This window comes from Trachypithecus francoisi, unplaced genomic scaffold, assembly GCF_009764315.1.
Source record: "Trachypithecus francoisi isolate TF-2019V2 unplaced genomic scaffold, Tfra_2.0 Lachesis_group4, whole genome shotgun sequence".
NCBI classification, from domain to species: Eukaryota; Metazoa; Chordata; class Mammalia; order Primates; family Cercopithecidae; genus Trachypithecus; species Trachypithecus francoisi.
In genome coordinates this window covers 134049271-134067127 of record NW_022681469.1, presented here as the reverse complement: position 1 = coordinate 134067127, position 17857 = coordinate 134049271, and the positions used below count along the sequence as shown (strand labels likewise).

Sequence of the window (17857 nt, the reverse complement as noted above, 5' to 3'; positions counted from 1 at the left end):
TCCTGGGCTGGTCTTGAACTGCTGAGCTCAAGCAATCCACCTGCCTCGGCCTCCCAAAGGGCTGGGATTACAGGTTTGAGCCACTGGGTCTGGCCAACCCTCTTAAGGGAGACCCTGTCTCTTAAAAATCATTTTTAATGACAAAATTAAAGCACTTCCATTAACATCAGGAGTAAGATAAGGGTGGCCGCTGCATCACTCTTACTTGGCACTGTTCTGGAAGTGGTCCCATATTAGAAAAGGAAAGAAAGAGGCATATGATCATTATTAACTGATAATATGATTTCATACCTAGAAAGACCAAAGGAATCAACTGCAAAATTACTACAAATAAGAGATTTCAAAGGGTAAATGGTTATATAAGCAATATAACATCTACAATTAAATTTCTTCTCAAATAACAGAATATATAATGAAAGACCCAATTTACAACCTCACTCACAAAGAGTATATAATTAAGAATAAAACTACCACTATCTGTGTAAGATATACATGAAGACGGTTTAATAATAATACTTAAGTAACATAAGGGATGACTTGAATAAATAAAGACAACCTGTTCTTGGGACATAAAGAGTGTACTCTGGTAAAGGTACAAAACCCTGACAGTAAAAAAAAGACCATTAATTATGAAAATTAAAAATATCTTCGTGATTAAAAAAAACCTAGTACATTAAAACACAAAATACCTGACTCACAAGTCATCTGACCTGTCTCCTCAAGTTTTCTTCACCATAAAATTTGTGAAGATAATTTCTCTCTCTCTCTCTCTTTTTTTCTTTTTTGAGACAGAGTCTTGCTCTGTCGCCCAGGCTGGAGTGCAGTGGTGCGATCTCGGCTCACTGCAGCCTCCGTCTCTCAAGCTTAAGCAATCCTTCCACCTTGGCCTCCTGAGTAGCTGGCATGCACCACCACACTCAGCTAATTTTTGTATTTTTAGTAGAGAAAGGGTATTGCCGTATGTTGAAAACTGACTCGAACTTTTTCAGGGAAGGCTGATTTACATACAATAAAATTCATCCTGTTAAGTGTATAGTTCAATGAGTTTTGATAAATGTATACAGTCATGTAACCACCATCACAATCAAGGTACAAAACATTTCCATTACCCCAAAAAGTTTCCTCTTGCCCCTTTGCAGATAATCTTCTCCATCACCCTGGCAGCCACTGACAGGATTTCAAGCCTTACTGTTCTGCCTTTGGATCATAATGTATGTAGCTTTTTATGCCTGGCTTCTTTTAGACAAGGCTTTTGAGACACACAAATATTGTTGCATGTATCAGTGCATGCACCTTTTTTTTTTTTTTTTTACGACTGAATAGTATTCCATTATCTGGATGTATCATGATTCATTTATGTTGTTTCCATTTTTAAAAATTTTATAAGTAGAGCTGTCATGAACTTTTGTGTACAGGTCTACACGTTTTCATTATTCTTGGGTAAACAACAGGTGCAGAACTGGTAGGTTGTATAGTGTGTGTTTAAATGTTTTCCAAAGTGGCTGTACCTTTTTGCATTTCCACTAACAACATATGAGATTTCCAGTTGCTTTCACATCCTGGAACTGCCCGAGGCTTTTAATTTTAGGCAGTCTAGTGAATGTGTAGTGATATTTCATTATAGTTTTAATTTGCATTTTCCTAATAACTAATCATGTTGAGCTCTTTTCATGTAGTTACTTGCCATCCATATGACTCTAGTGTTCAAATCTTTTGTCCATTAAAAATTTTTTTTTGTCTTTTAAGTGAGTTTTAAGAGTTCTTTATATATTCTGAATTAAATCCTTTCCAGAGATGTATTTTGAAAATATTTTCTTCCAGTTTGTGGCTTATCTTTTCATTTTCTTGACATTTTTTTGATGAGTATTTTTCTTTATGCTTTTGGTGTCTCAAAAGTGTTTGACAAATTTTAAGTGGCAAAGTAACTACGTTTTGAATATTTATAAATAAAGCCTTATTATTTAGTTAATAATTTATTATAAAGAGATGGAAGGAAGTCCAGTCAAAAAAATGACATTAGTTATAACTGACACCCTAAACAGTTAAACCCTCCATTTTAAATATGCAATCAAGCTCCCTAGGAACAACATTCAAAGAAAATCCCTGAGGCATTTTTCTACTTTTGAAACATAACAACTCAGTATTTTCATGTTACTCTAACTGTACTAAATAAGGAGAACACAAAATAATAACAAAGACTGAACTAAGAAAAGTAATATTCTGTTTTAAGGGTACAGTAGTTGATGGCTTAAAGATGGTTTAACATTTTTGCCTTGTCTGCAAAATAAAACTTATTTATAAGACTTGCCAGACATATTGTCAGACATCAAAGCACAGAATCTTAACATTAACATCATGAAGGGTCAAGTTTTATCTTCCTGGGTTTCAGCTCATTTGTAACACTAAGGTTAACATTAATAAAACAACATATGTAAGATATCTAATATGCATAAATACGTATTCAATAAAGGGTAACAAATATTCAGGCATCTTTTTAGAAGACCACAACTTTATATGCCACATATACTCAGTCCGCAGTCAGTGCAAAATCATTACCAGCAGCACAAAGGTAAAGCACTTACCACAGCTAAAACTTACAAAAAATTTCTAAAACACATGAGAAAGTGATGCATGAGACCTGAGACAAAGCATTAGCAAATCAAGTGAACCTTGGTGTGACAGTAAGAAAGCAAGCTATAAAAAGTAAAAGGGCCAAAGAGGGACTTTATAAACCAAGTCTTTAGATTTTTATCCTCAGAGCAATGGAGAACCACCAGGAGTTTTAAAAAATGAGACACTGGGACTCAGAAGGCAGGAACAACAGGTGGAAGGCTACAGGTCAATGATGAGTTAGGACTAGGGAGGTGGGATGGATGGATCTAAAAGATATTTAGAAAAAATGAGTCAAATGAACTAGATTAGATGTGAGTGGTAAAGGAAAGTGAGAATTTAAGCCAAAATAACAAACTTCCTAGCTTCAGTGACTACGGTCAGGAAAACAAGGGGAACGAGCAGCTTCTGTGGGACCAAGTGAGAGTAGGAGGGGAGAGAAGAGTTAGTGCAAGGAAATGATGGAAATCAATATTGATCTATTAAAAGATCAAAATATTTAACAGGAAAAATCTGAGAGTAGCCTAAGAATAAGCAGTTTTCTTACCCCAGCCCCAGTGGTTTTGCTATCAGATTATGACCTGAATGTTTTCAGCAATATTGAGAAATAAGTAACAGGGTAGAACCTGAAAGGTGGAAAAGGAAATAAAAGACTCATAAACTGCTATTTATATTTTAATATTTGTTTTTAAACCCCTGTGTTTTCAAAATAAGATTATGTAGTTTAGAAAATAATAATTAATTGCAAAGATATATGTGTGCTTCCATATTCCTATGCTAATTCTGGAAGGATACATCGCCTTCTGAATTTTGATCCATGTCAATGTATTACATATTTGGAAATTAAATACATAGATGTTTTTATTTACTGAATTTAACAGCTTACAAAATTGAATAAAGAAATAATGTTCAGCTAAGCATGGTGGCACACACCTGTAATACCAGCATTTTGGAAGGCTGAGGTGGGAGGATCGCTTGAGACCAGGAGTTTTGAGACCAGCCTGGGCAACACAGTGAGACTTTGTCTCTACAAAAAATAACAAAAATTAGCTGGATGTGGTGGCACACACCTGTAGTCCTAGCTACCCAGGAGGCTGAGGTGGGAGGATCACTTAAGCTGAGGAATTCGAGGCTGCAGTGAGCTAAGATTGCACAACTGTACTTTGGCCTGGGCAAGACAGCAAGACCCTGTCTCTACAAAAATAATGACAATGCAGGCTTAGATGCTTAATAGATCTAATTTTTAAAAGTATAATTTATGTAATTTATACCTGCTTTAGGTTCTATGTATGAGCTACTACAAATTAAGCATATATATAGCCTGGTAGTTTGAGTTTCTCTTATTGATTTACTTATGAACTTGATATTGTCTATGAGACCTTTGTTAATTTTAAAAAATACAGCCAGAAAAAAATAACTTAATTAACCATGCCTGAATGATCCAGTTTAAAAATGAGTAGGGCACTTGCTTAACTGATTAAGACTTACATCAAACCATGTATTAGAATAGTGACAGAAAGTTTGCTAGCAGGTTTTTGTTTTTCTTTTTGTTAAGAGACAGAATCTCGGTCTGTCACCCAGGCTGGAGTGCAGTGGTGCTATCATACCTTACTACAGCCCTGAACTCCCGGGCTCAAGTAATCCTCCTGCCTCAGCCTCCTGAGTAGTTGGGACTACAGGCACGTCTGGTTAATTTTTTTCTATTTTCTTTGTACAGACAGGGTCTCGCTATGTTGCCCAGGCTGGTCCTGAACTCCTCGCCTCAAGTGAACTTCTCACCTTGGCTTCCCAAAGTGCTGATATTATAGGCATAAGCCACCGTGCCTGGGCCCACAAATGAAATATTTTAAAAGAAAAATCTAAGCATAGCCTCTGGTTTACATGAAGACATCTGTTAAATCCTACTCTTTAATACACATTTCATCAGTAAGTTGGCTCTCTCTTTGTATAGCTGCTTCTCTGATCTTTTGGTATTATTCTGGATTTCCTTTTCCTTTTTCCTTTTTCCTATGCCTATATTCTGCACCAACATATGTTTATTGAGTCAGGTACTATGCTAGGCATTGGGAGAGGGTGGGGGATAGGTTCATAGATGAGCAAGTCAAGATCCTTGACTTCAAAGATCTTAAAATCAAGTACAGAGATGGAGCAAGAGGGGGAGGGAAAGAATGTATTAAATTCTTATACATCACTTTGCCTTTTGCATTCCTTACCACTTACGTCACACTTGTATTTTTATTTTATTAATTAATTTTTTTTTTTTTAGACAGAGTCTTGCTCTGTCACTAGGCTGAAGTGCAGTGGTGCGATCTCGGCTCACTGCAACCTCCGCCTCCCAGGTTCAAGAAATTCTCCTGCCTCAGCCTCCCGAGTAGCTGGGACTATAGGCGATCACTACCATGCCCAGATAATTTTTGTATTTTTAGTAGAGATGGGGTTTCACCGTGTTGGCCTGGATGGTCTCAATCTCTTGACCTCATGATCTGCCCGCCTTGGCCTCCCAAAGTGCTAGGATTACAGGCGTTAGCCACTGTGCCCGGCCTTTCCTTTTCTTTTTTTTTTTTGAGATGGAATTTCGCTCTCCTTGCTCAGGCTGGAGTGCAATGGTGCAATCTCGGCTCACCGCAATCTCCGCCTCTTGGGTTCAAGCAATTCTCTTGCCTCAGCCTCCCAAGTAGCTGGGATTACAGGCATGCACCACCATGCCCAGTTAATTTTTGTATTTTTAGTAGAGATGGGGTTTCTCCACGTTAGTCAAGCTGGTCTCAAACTCCTGACCTCAGGTGATCCGCCCACCTCAGGCTCCCAAAGCGCTGGGGTTACAGGCGTGAGTCACCGCACCCAGCCTTATGTTGTTTTACTGACTTCATAGCTGTAATTTTTAATGGCTATGTAACATATCATCCTGTGGACACAAAGCAATTTACTTACCATATACCATAATATAAGAGCTGTTTTGAATTCTTCAAAATTATAATGGATGACCATCTGTTTCTACATTTAAAGTACTTTCCATGAGACAGAATCTACGAAATGGAAAATTAACAAACTGACTGTTTAAGGTTTATCACGCACATTGTCCAACTGCTTTCTTCAAGTGCTGTATTCTAGCACATGTAACTATGCTAGTATTGTTAGTATCCCTACTGGCATTGAGTATTCTTTTAAAAACCCTGCTACTTGTATACTGTGAAAAATATCTCATTGCTATTTCTAATTACATCTCTGATTTCTTAAAGAGGGTGAATATTTTTTCTATGTAGTATTTATTTTGTGAATTGCTAGTTCTTATCCTTTACTCATCTGGTAATAATATCTTGTATCACATTTTGTGTAATTTCATGTCACCATTGGCTAGACTTTCTTTTTTTTTTGAGACGGAGTCTTGCTCTGTCGCCCAGGCTGGAGTGCAGTGGCCGGATCTCAGCTCACTGCAAGCTCCGCCTCCTGGGTTTACGCCATTCTCCTGCCTCAGCCTCCCGAGTAGCTGGGACTACAGGCGCCCGCCACCTCGCCCGGCTAGTTTTTTGTATTTTTTAGTAGAAACGGTGTTTCACCGTGTTAGCCAGGATGGTCTTGATCTCCTGACCCCGTGATCCGCCCGTCTCGGCCTCCCAAAGTGCTGGGATTACAGGCTTGCGCCACCGCGCCCGGCCTAGACTTTCTTTTATCTTGCTCTCCCAGTCCACTATAGTAAGTTTCCTCTGTTGTTGGGTAGATCTGTTTCTCACAACAGATCAGGAAGAGGCTTTAAATTCATGGGGTATTTTAAAGTTTCACTTTAGGTTCATGGGCAAGAAACAGGTTGACAAAGTGGCTCCTTCTCCAAATATCAAAAAAAGAGAGTTTACCCTGGGTTGTTAACATGTTCATTAGAACTCCTAATCCTCCCAGGCTGTGAGTTCAAAAAGAAATGTTTTTCGAAGTAGATTTCCAAAATTAGCATGGAACAGATGTTGCTGCAATCTTTGTATGGGCTGGGTGTGTGGGCAGGATATCAAGCTAGCTTTTCATGTATATTCCTTTAATTAATAGCATGTCCTATCATCTCTTCTGCCCTCTGTTCCTACTGACTCATTGCTTAAAGTCTCTTCAGGACTCAGTGGGGAAGAATAGATTTCCCTTACAGGCCTCCCTCATGAGAATGCTGGGTAGCCCTTCCTTCGCCCTGCTTCATCCATCAGCACCATCTGTTTTCTGTCTTCTACAACCTAGAAAGTCTCTGCTTTGCTGATGGTCACTCCATCTGTTCCCATTCTTAGTGCTATGACAGAATTACGCATTTCTGTCTGTAAATGCTTTTTCCTGTCTTTTCACAGAGAGTTGGGGATAAGAGGAGGTAGACACATATATTTAGTCTACTGGCTTTCACTACTATGAACTTGAGTTAAAATCCTGAGGTGACATGATTTGGAACCCCAAAATATTTCAAATTTAGACACTATAAAAAAAATTCTAAGACATTCAATTAAAATTAGCCTGAATTTTAAAGAATACTATTTTTCAGTACCAACTTCAAGAGCACATCAGTTTCCTGATATGGATGACCAAAGAATCATAAATAAACACAAAAGTTTAAGATGGGGCAATACCTGGCATCAAAAAGACTGGGAGTGAGGCACAAATGGGAGAGAAGAGACAGGAAAGCTAATGGTCTGAACTGCTACAGAGAAGGGTTGAAGTGATTGTTTTCCCCAAAAATGTTTTTTTCTTCACAACATTGGAACAAGTTGGCTAAAACTCAAAATTTTTAAGAAGATGTATTGATCAGTCAAAGCCTTGAAAATTAAACACTGACATTATTTTTACACACCACGAATGTAAAGCTAAAAACTGTCTCTACAGCAACAAAGATTCCCTTTATTCCAATTAACCTTTACTACAGCTCTTTTACAGACCACCTGCTGAATTCTTACTCTGTGGAACTGTGGGTGAATAGCCAATTCTTTTTATGGAGTAACAGGGAGCAGTTAAAAAGAAAGAAAGAAAATATAAACTAGTAATCTTTTAAATTCTGACTTGCTATATGTGGCACCCCCCATCCATCTAGTCAGGTTAACCTTCCTATAAAAGTAAGGCATTGCGAATGTCACTTTTTAAATTTAAAGAACCCCTACTGAATATAAAAATGTATTACCTGAAATTATGTTTAATGACAACTGAGTACTATCAGTTACATTCTCCAACACAAATCTGTTTAGCACAGGCTTACTTCCACGGGTGATCTTGAATGCTGCTGAATACGCCTAATCCTACCATTTGTGTTCATCACCTCCCAACACACACAGGTACGGGTGGGACTTAAGCTCCTCCTATCCTCAGTGTTTTTTCATGACTATAAAAGTAACATATATTCATTACATATAACTAGAGAGTAAAGTAAGCAAATGTCACCTTTGTGGCCCTGACACCCAGTATACATTTTTTTGAATTTTTACCGTCTTCTAGGACTATCTTACACAAAGTAGTCAACCAGTCACGAAGTTCAGGAAGCTAAGAGGAAAATTCCAGGGAAAGCAGGAAAAAGAAAGGGAAAAAAGGGAGATTAAAAAATCCAAATACCTGGATAGGACAAAAATCTTGGGGAAAAATAAATAATCTTCCTATTTATTGAGTGCTTATTAACTGTATCAGACACTGTTTCAACTACGTACTTAATTATCTCATGAAACCCTTAAAACAACTTTAGACCTATCATTCACATTTTATAGGTGAGAAAACTGAGCCATATCAAGCTTTAAAAATGTGCCCTAGGACACACTATTGATGTGAAGACAGGATTAAAAAAAAAAAATTCACATCCTAAGTGTTTGCCATCTAAACTTTATTACTACTATGGAAAAAACTAGCAAGAATGACCTTATACAAAGGTTAGAGGTAATTTCTTTTAAACATAAGAAGATAATACTCACGGGTGGCACAGAAAAGCTACCCAAATCACTTTATAAGGTCAATGGTACAAAAATAGCAATAATCACACCCAAAAAACTACATTGCAATCTCATTTATGAACAGAGAAATTCCATAAAATACCAACACCCGAAATTTACCTCTCAGCACACAAATAATCCATTACAGCATAGTGTGTTATACAGTCGACCCTTGGACAACACAGGGAACTGGGTACTGAACCAACTCCCCCAACCTCACTGTATGCAGTCGAAAATCCAACTTTTGACTCCCCCAAAACTTAACTACAAATGCTTACTTGACTGGAAGCCTTGCCAATAACATAATAGTCGATTAACACGTTATATGTATTATATACTGTATTCTTACAATAAAGTAAGCTAGAGAAAAGATATTGTTAAAAAATTGTAAGGAAGGAAAAATACACTTACTAGTCATTAAGTGAAAGTGGATCATCATAAAAGTCTTCATTCTCATCATTTTCATGTTGAGTAGGCTGAAGAGGAGGAGGAAGAGGAAGGATTGGTCCCGCTGTCTCAGGGGCAACAGAGGAAAAAGAGGTGGAGGAGGTGGAAGGGAGGCAGAAAAAGCAGGCACACTCAATGTAGCTAAAGAAATGCACCATAATTAGACTTTTTTGCTCTTTCATTTTTCTAAAAATGTTTCTATATGGTACCAATCCTTCTTCCACCATTTGCTTTAGTTTTAGTGCTTGTATCATGAAAGAGTCTATGTTGTAAATGAAGTCAAAAGCAGTCTTGAATAATAAGAATCCTTCTGCTAGATTATCTAACGTTATTTCCTTTTATGGGTTTGCTTCTTCCAGGACTCCTTTCTCATCACCTGGCACCAATTCAGACGCATTGATCTCTATCAAGCAGATTTTTGTTCCCCCCCACCCTTTTTTTTTTTTTTTTTTGGCGCATCCACAAACTCTTTCAAGATTTCCTTGATTGGCTATGTCATAAATCTTGTGAAGTCATACACAACATTTGGACACAGTTTTCTCCAGCAGGAACTTACTGTTTGGGGATTAACGGCTTTCACAGTTTTTTCTATAACAATGATGGCATATTCAATAGTGTAAGCCTTCTAGGCTTTCATGATGTTCCTTCTATTGGGGTCCTCCATAGCACTGACATCCTTTCCACAGAGTGCTGTGTATAATGAGCCTTCCAGGTCCTTACAACCCCCAATCTAGAAGCTGAATTACAGATATTGTGTTTGGTGGCAAGTAGACCACTTCAATGCCTTCAGTTTTGACCTCATGGGGTTTGGGGTGGCCAGGGGCATTATCCAATATCAAAAGAACTTTAAAAACCAATCCTTTACTGGCAAGATACTTTCTGACTTCAGGAACAAAGCATTGATGAAAGCAATCCAGAAAAAGGGTTCTTGTCCATGACTTCTTGTTGTACAACAACCTAAAGACTGGCAGCTGGTGTTTATCTCTTCAAGACTTGAGGATTAGCAGCTTTACAGATAAGGGGGGCCCTGATCATAAACCCGACTGCACTTGCACAAAATAGTAGTTAGCCTATTCCTTCCTGCCTTAAATCCTGGTGCTTGCTTTTCTTCCTTACCAACAGAAGTACCTTGTGGCTTTTAAAATTTTTTCCAGAATAGGGCAATTTTGTCTGCATTAAAAATCTGTTCAAGCAGATATCCTTTCTCCTCAATGTTTTTTTTAATGGCTTCTGGGAATTCACCTGCTGCCTCTTGGTTGGCAGATGCTGCTTCTCATGTTATCTTGACATTTAAAAAGCCAAACCTCTTTCTAAAATTATCAAACCATCCTTTGCTGGCATTAAATTCTCCAGTTTTAGATCCTTCACCTTCCTTTTGCTTTAAGTTGTCATATAATGACATTGCTTTTTCTGGAATCACATTAGAGTCTACAGGTACAGCTTTTTTTCCTTAGATGCAGGGACAGATTGGTTGGAAAGGTATGCCTTTCTTACAGCAACCCTGCACCCTCATAAAAACTGAATTTTCAATATGATAAAAAGGTATTTTGCAACAAATGCAAAGTTTTTGTGCCTGCTGCTGTAGCTACAGTGAAGGCTTCATATATTTTCTTTTCTTTTTTTAACAATGTCCCTTACTCTGGATTCATTCATCTTGAAATGATGGACAATCACAGCTCAATCTATGTTACATATCAGGCAATTAAACTTTTTTCTTGTAATGTTGACTTTTCTCTGCTTCTTGGGAGCACTTCCAGCATCACTAGTAACATTTCCTATGGGTCCCATGGTGTTATTCAAAGTTTGCAGTGTTGTACAAACACTATTTACTGGAGAGATGAACTGCTCACACAGAGATAATCAGTGTCACATGGCATTTGAAGCAGATATCTGCAACACTTGAGCTCACCAATAGCAACAGGAGGTAGTTATGAAATGATTACAGTAGTATCATATGCACTACATATGATACTAATTTCATGCAGTCACAATTTAATACTGAATCTTTACAATGGTTTACATTTCTCTTGACTGCAAATGGCACCACATATAGTTGTGTTTGTATGTGATATGATTTGGATGTGTCCCCACCCAAATCTCATCTTGAATTGTAGCTACTATGATTCCTACATGTTGTGAGAGGGACTCGGGGGAGACAATTGAATCATGGGGGTGGTTCCCCCACACTATTCTCACGGTAGTGAATAAGTCTCACTTGGCTTGGCTCTCTCACTCTCTCATCTGCCACCATGTAAGATGTGCCTTTCACCGTCTGCCATGATTGTGAGGCCTTTCCAGCCACAGGAAACTGTGAGTCTGTTAAACCTCTTTTTCTTTATAAATTACCCAGTCTAGGCTGTGTCTTTATCAGCAGCATGAAAACAGACCAATACAGGAAACTGGTACTGGTAGAGTGGGGTGCTGTTGCAAAGATCCAAAAATGTGGAAGCAACCTTGGAACTGGGTAATGGACAGAGATTGGAACAGTCTGGAGGGCTCCAAAGAAGACAGGAAAATGTGGGAAAGTCTAGAATTTCCTAGAGACTTGTTGAATGGCTTGGACTGAAATGCTGATAATGATATAGACAATGAAATCCAGGCTGAGGTGGTCTCAGATGTAGATGAGGAACTTGTTGGGAACTGGAGTAAAGGTGACTCTTGCTATGTTTTAGCAAAGAGACTGACAGAATTTTGCCCCTGAACTAGAGATCTGTGGAACTCTGAACTTGAGGGAGATGATTTAGGGCATCTGGTGGAAGAAATTTCTAAGCAGCAAAGCACTGAAAAGGTGACTTCAGTGCTGTTAAAAACATTCAGTTTTAAAAGGGAAACAGAGCATAGAAGTTTGACAAATTTGCAGCCTGACAATGCAATAGGAAAAACAAGCCAGCTTTCTGAGGAGAAATTCAAGCTGGCTATACAAATCTGCATAAGTAATGATGGGCCCAGCGGGAATGTTAATCACCAAGACAATGGGGAAAATGTCTTCAGGGCATGTCAGAGATCTTTGCGGCAGCCCCTCCCATCACAGGCCTGAGGCCTAGGAGGAAAAAATGGTTTCATGAGCTGGGCTCAGGGCCCCCCTGCTGTGTGCAGCCTAGGGACTTGGTGCCCTACCTCCCAGTCACTCCAGCTAAGGCTAAAAGGGGCCAGGGCACAGTTCGGGTTGTGGTTTCAGAGGGTACAAGCCCCAAGACTTGGCAGCTGCTTCCCCGTGGTGTTGAGCCTGCGAGTGCAAAGAAGTCAAGAACTGAGGTTTGGGAACCTCTGCATAGATTTCAGAGAATGTATGGAAATGCCTGGCTGTCCAGGCAGGGGCAGGGCCCTCATGGAGAACTTCTGCTAAGGCTGTGCAGAAGGGAAATGTGGGGTTGAAGCACCCCCACAAAGTCCCCACTGGGGCACTGTCTACTGGAGCTGAGAGAAGAGGGCCACTGTCCTCCAGACCCTAGAATGGTAAATCCACTGACAGCTTGCACCGTGAGCCTGGAAAAGCCACACTCAACATCAGTTCATGAAAGCAGCCAGGAGGGAGGCTGTACCTGGCAAAGCCACAGAGGCAGAGCTGCCCAAGACCATGGGAACCCACCTCTTGCATCAGAGTGACCTGGATGTGACACATGGAGTCAAAGGAGATCATTCTGGAGCTTGGATTTGACTGCCCTGCTGGATTTTGGATTTGCATAGGGCCTTTGGCCCCTTTGTTTTGGCCAATTTCTCCCATTTGGAATGGGTGCATTTACCCAATGCCTGCACCCCCATTGTATCTAGGAAGTAACTAACTTGCTTTTGATATTACAGACTCATAGGCATAAGAGACTTGCCTTGTCTAGATGTGATTTTGAACTGTGGACTTTCGAGTTAATGCTGAAATGAGTTAAGACTTTGGGGGACTGTTGGGAAGGCATTATTGGTTTTGAAATGTGAGGACATGAGACGGGAGGGGCTGGGGCAGAATGATACGGTTTGGTTGTATCCCCACCCAAATCTCGAATTGTAGCTCCCATGATTCCCATATGTTGTGGTAGGGACCTACTGGGAGATAACTGAATCATGGGGGCAGCTTCCCCCATACTATTCTTTTGGTAGTGAGTAAGTCTCATGAGATCTGATTGTTTTATAAGGAGTTTACCTTTTAGCTGGGCTCGCTCATTCTCTTGTCTGCCACCATGTAAGACAGGCCTTTCACCTTCCACCATGATGGTGAGGTCTCTCCAGCCACAGGAAAAGTGTGAGTCAATGAAACCTCTTTTTCCTTATAAATTACCCACTCTTGGGTATGTCTTTCATGTTAGCAGCATGAAAACAGACTAATAGAATATGCATGTATTTTGATAAATTTTAACTTTTTATAAGATTTGTGTACATTATATGATAGTCAATAACAAACTAGTATCTGCATATATTTAATGCATTCATGATATACCTATCTTGTTTTCGATATTTCTAGGTTATACAGCTCAACTGCAAGTTTTTTCAAATTGTTGTAAATCTGTAAAACAATTTCCAATATATTTATTGAAAAAATCTCCATAAGTAAACCATTGTGGTTCAAACCTGTGTTGTTCAAAGGTCAACTGTATTCCAAAAATGCAATACTAGATTAATAGTAACCATAAAAACACAATCACATGAATAGGCCCAGTGAGAAAATCAATATAATCAATGCAAGTGAAAAGAAAAAGTGATGCAGAGAAGGCAAATCCATTTTTAAAAAAAGAGAGAGAAAAGAAATAAGCATTGGATAAAATTCAATATTCCTTCCTGATAAAAACCCTTCTGAGTTAAGCACTAGAGACTGCCTCTTATAAGTGTTATGTATTTCTAAAGAAATGGATCACAAGTGGGAGTCATTTTACGCTTTTTTTTTTTTTTTGAGATGCAGTCTTGGTCGCCCCAGCTGGAGTTCAGTGGTGTGATCTTGGCTCAATGCAACCTCTGCCTCCTAGGTTCAAGCAATGCCCCTGCCTCAGCCTCCCAAGGAGCTGGGACTACAGGTGCACGTCACCACACCAGGCTAATTTTTGTACTTTTTAAGTAGAGATGGAGTTTCACCATATTGGCCAGGCTGGTCTTGAACTCCTGACTTTGTGATCCTCCCTCCTGGGCCTCCCAAAGTGCTGGGATTACAATCGTGCCACCGCGTCTGGCCTTAAATTGCTTTTAATAAAAAAAAAAAATTTTTTTTAAAGAGGGGGCCATGGGCAGACCAGGTTCAGAGTCCCAGTCACAGGCATCCAAGGGCCCAGAGCTGCGCATAGCCCCCTTGGAGAGCATGTTCCTTTTATTATTATTTTTTGAGAGTCATTTTTATAAAGGAGCCACACTAAACTTATCTGTATTTTTTAAAAATATACATGCCACTAAAGCAAGCCCAACTCATTTTTAAGGAATGCAAAATTAGAGAGAACATGCTAGGGAGAGGTAGAAGGAAGCTCAGAACTCTTTCCTGGAATTTAGTACTCCTTTCTGCAGTGGTTAATGAATTAAGAGACAACTTTTGCTCATAATTCTGGGCTTATTTAGAGCCTACTTACCCAGAGATTCCAAAAGCAGTGATTAATAATAATAGCATAACACACAAATTACCATCAGTGAAGGGAGACAGATGCTGTTCAAAGAAACTCCATTTTCTCTTGGCTACAGTAAAATTATGAATCATGTAGGTAAGCTGCATTGTGAGTCATGATTAAGTTGATAATCAACTACAGCCTGCTCACTACTGTTAACTCCCTTTTTCATGAAAGACAAAAGCATACTTGAAAAGCACAAAATCTTAAGTTGAAATTATACAAAACATAATGTGAAGTTACAAACTAGGGAAAAAAAAGACTTGACAATTCCCTGAAAATCATAAAACATCTCATAGCACTTATATTTTTCTTCCTAAGATTGAGTACTGAAAAATCTAAATTTAAGATTTGATCATATTTTTTTTAAATTTATTGTTTTGAGACAGAGTCTCTCTCCCTTGCCCAGGCTGGGGGTAGTGGTGCAATATGATCTCAGCTCACTGCAGCCTTGACCTCCTGGGGTCAAGTGAGCCTCCTGCCTCAGCCCCTTTCATCCCCACCACAGCAGCACCACCATACCCGGCTAATCTTTTTGTTGTGTTTTTTTCCTAGATGGGTTCTGCCATTTTGCCCCAGGCTGGTCTAGAACTCCTGGGCTCAAGTGATCTGCCTGCCTCGACCTCCCAAAGTGCAGGGATTACAGGTATGAGCCATCACACCCAGTTCATATCTTAAAATTTTAAATAATAGTAATTTATGAAGTCATAGACTTAATGTTTCAGCTCATATCAGACAACTGATTGCACCAAAAACATATGCATCTGTATGCAAAGTCTGCTTGAGGCAGGCGTGGTGGCACATGCTTATAGTTCTAGCTACTCAGGAGGCTAGGGTGGGAGGATTGCTTGATCCCAGGATTCTGAGGCCAATCTGGGCAACACAGTAAGACTCCATCTCTAAAAAAAATTAAAATTAAAAAAATTAAAAACACCCTAAAGGGAAGATTTGCTTACAGGTGTTTTTAACCAGGAGTATGACTCAGAATCAGCTTTTTAAAAAATGCATTTACGCTGGACCCATTCATGAAGATCCTAACTCACTGGTCAAGGATGCAGATAGTGTGTGTGTATATATATTTTGAACTGCCTAGATAACTGTAGTTCATATCTCTGGTGAAAAATCATCACGGTGTATATTTATAAAGTGAAACCATATGAAACTGCAAACATTATATATATACATACAAAAACAGCAGTTTCATATGGTTTATCTAATATAAAGTGGCTGGCAGATAAAAATACCCAACAGACTGAACATACTACTTTGTACCAGGCATGCTTTACTAAGTTCTTTATACTAGTTGTTCAAAGTATTGATAACACTAGGCAAGAAACGGGCAAAAATATACCTTGACTTTGTATGGGGAGGTGAGAGGGTTGGAGAGGCGGCTGAAGGAGAAAAGGAGCAAAGTCATGGATGCCACAGTGCAAACAACTGTTATGTCTGGAATGAAGACCACTGGGGTTAATGATGGAGTGAGAAGGTAATAGAAGACACCAGAGAACATTAATTTAAGACAAGGCCTGCATTTAGCAACTGTCTGTGTGCTCAAGAAAGGGACAACGCTCCTCAGTCATTTCCAACATGTCTAATATCAAGAATACGGACAAGAATGCATGTGCTGTTAATACTCTTAACTCACAGAAAGAGAAGTAGGGGGAAGAGTACCCTCTGTTTACGGGGCTTAGTAGGTACAGTTGTGGCTCATCAGGAATGAACTAGTATCACACAGGCTGGGCATCAGGCCCATGCACAAGTAAACCTCCAATCTTTTAAAACTATCATTAAAAGACAATCATATTTAAAACTGAAATAGTAAACACATGCACCTACATTCAAACTAGTGGTTGGAAGCAGAATTGTAGCATTTCATTATCAATTTTTTTTTTCTTTTTTTGTGGAGATAGGCTCTTGCTATGTTGCCCAGGCTGATCTTTAACTCCTGGGCTCAAGCAATCGTCCTGCCCCAGGCTTCCAAAGCGCTGGGATTACAGGTGTCAGCCACCATGTCTGGCTGCATTTCATTACCACTTAAGGCTTACAGGCCTCAATTAATATAGAGGACAGGTTAATGACCAAAAAGATAATGTTTAGAAGGTCCAGACCCCACAGAAAGTAAGGCTTTCCTGGGACTGTCTCCAATACAATATCCTTCAGTATACTAGTCTGTTTCTTTCCATTTTACAATTTGATACGATTTTTTAACAAGTTGCTTTTATGTCTACCTAGAAGTTTCACTGAACAGTTTTTAAAAGTAAATATAATTAAACTGAAGAATCACAGAAGGAAGCCTTAAAACAATTCAAACCCTCCATTTTTTATATGAAGAAATAAGGGTTCAACAAGAATTACATCACTGGCCTGAAGTTCCAGAGAGTTGTAGTGGAGTTAAAACTGAACTGGGCTGGGCATGGTGACTCACACCTGTAATCCCAGCACTTTGGGAGGCCGAGGTGGGCAGATCACCTGAGGTCAGGAGTTCAAGACCAGCCTGGCCAACATGGTGAAACCCTGTCACTACAAAAATACAAAAATTAGCTGGGCATGATGGCAGGTGCCTGTAATCCCAGCTACTTGGGAGACTGAACGGGAGAATCGCTTAAACCTGGGAGGTGGAGGTTGCAGTGAGTCGAGATTGCGCCACTGCACTCCAGCCTGGGTGACCAAGCAAGAGTCCATCCCGAGAAAACAAAACAAAACAAACAAACAAACTGGAACTGAGCCAGGATGGTATGATCCAAGAGATTCTATATATCCATGCCAGTGTAGTCAGATGTGACATCACTGGAAACTCCCAAATGACTTTTGAAGCGAACATCCCTTACTCTCATCCCTTCACTTTATCCCAAAATCCAGGGTCCAGATCAAGAGATGGGCTGAGCATGTTTGTTTTACTTAGTAACTGGTACCCACTTCCACATTCACCAATCTGTCATACTGGAGGACTGAGTTTAAATACATGAGCCAGACTTAGTTTTAACTAACTTCCTTCAGGATTAGCCACAATATAACCTAACAGTTTCATGTTATGCTAGGTGTTCAAAAACATGGTCCTGTTGCACAGTAACAGGTGCTGCATGAAGACAAAGAGACTTGTTACAATAGACTCTTAACAACAAGGCATTCTGGTTGTCAGATAATTGGCTGCAGCTCGACTGCAGCTCATAAATTATCTTTTTTTTCTTTCCTGGGTTCGTGTTCCTATCAAAAATCAGTAGTAGCCTCATAGAGAGTCATAACTAATCGCAAATCAGTGAGTCTTAACTCTAAAGGACTGAAAGAAAGACAAATAAAATA

At 39.4% G+C, this 17857-nt stretch overlaps 1 protein-coding gene across 3 annotated transcripts in view; it reads right to left on the bottom strand.

Moving 5' to 3' along the window:
* The window catches only part of RALA (RAS like proto-oncogene A), an 86651-nt gene that overhangs the window by 34620 nt on the left and 34174 nt on the right, over nt 1–17857 (bottom strand). The window contains exon 1 of one of the 3 annotated variants that reach the window (XM_033193722.1): nt 8952–9011. The exons of the other annotated variants lie outside the window; for them this stretch is intronic. The gene's annotated coding sequence lies outside the window, so the exon portion shown is untranslated. Of the gene's footprint in view, nt 1–8951; nt 9012–17857 lie in introns of those variants that run through there. 3 annotated transcript variants of the gene reach the window in all.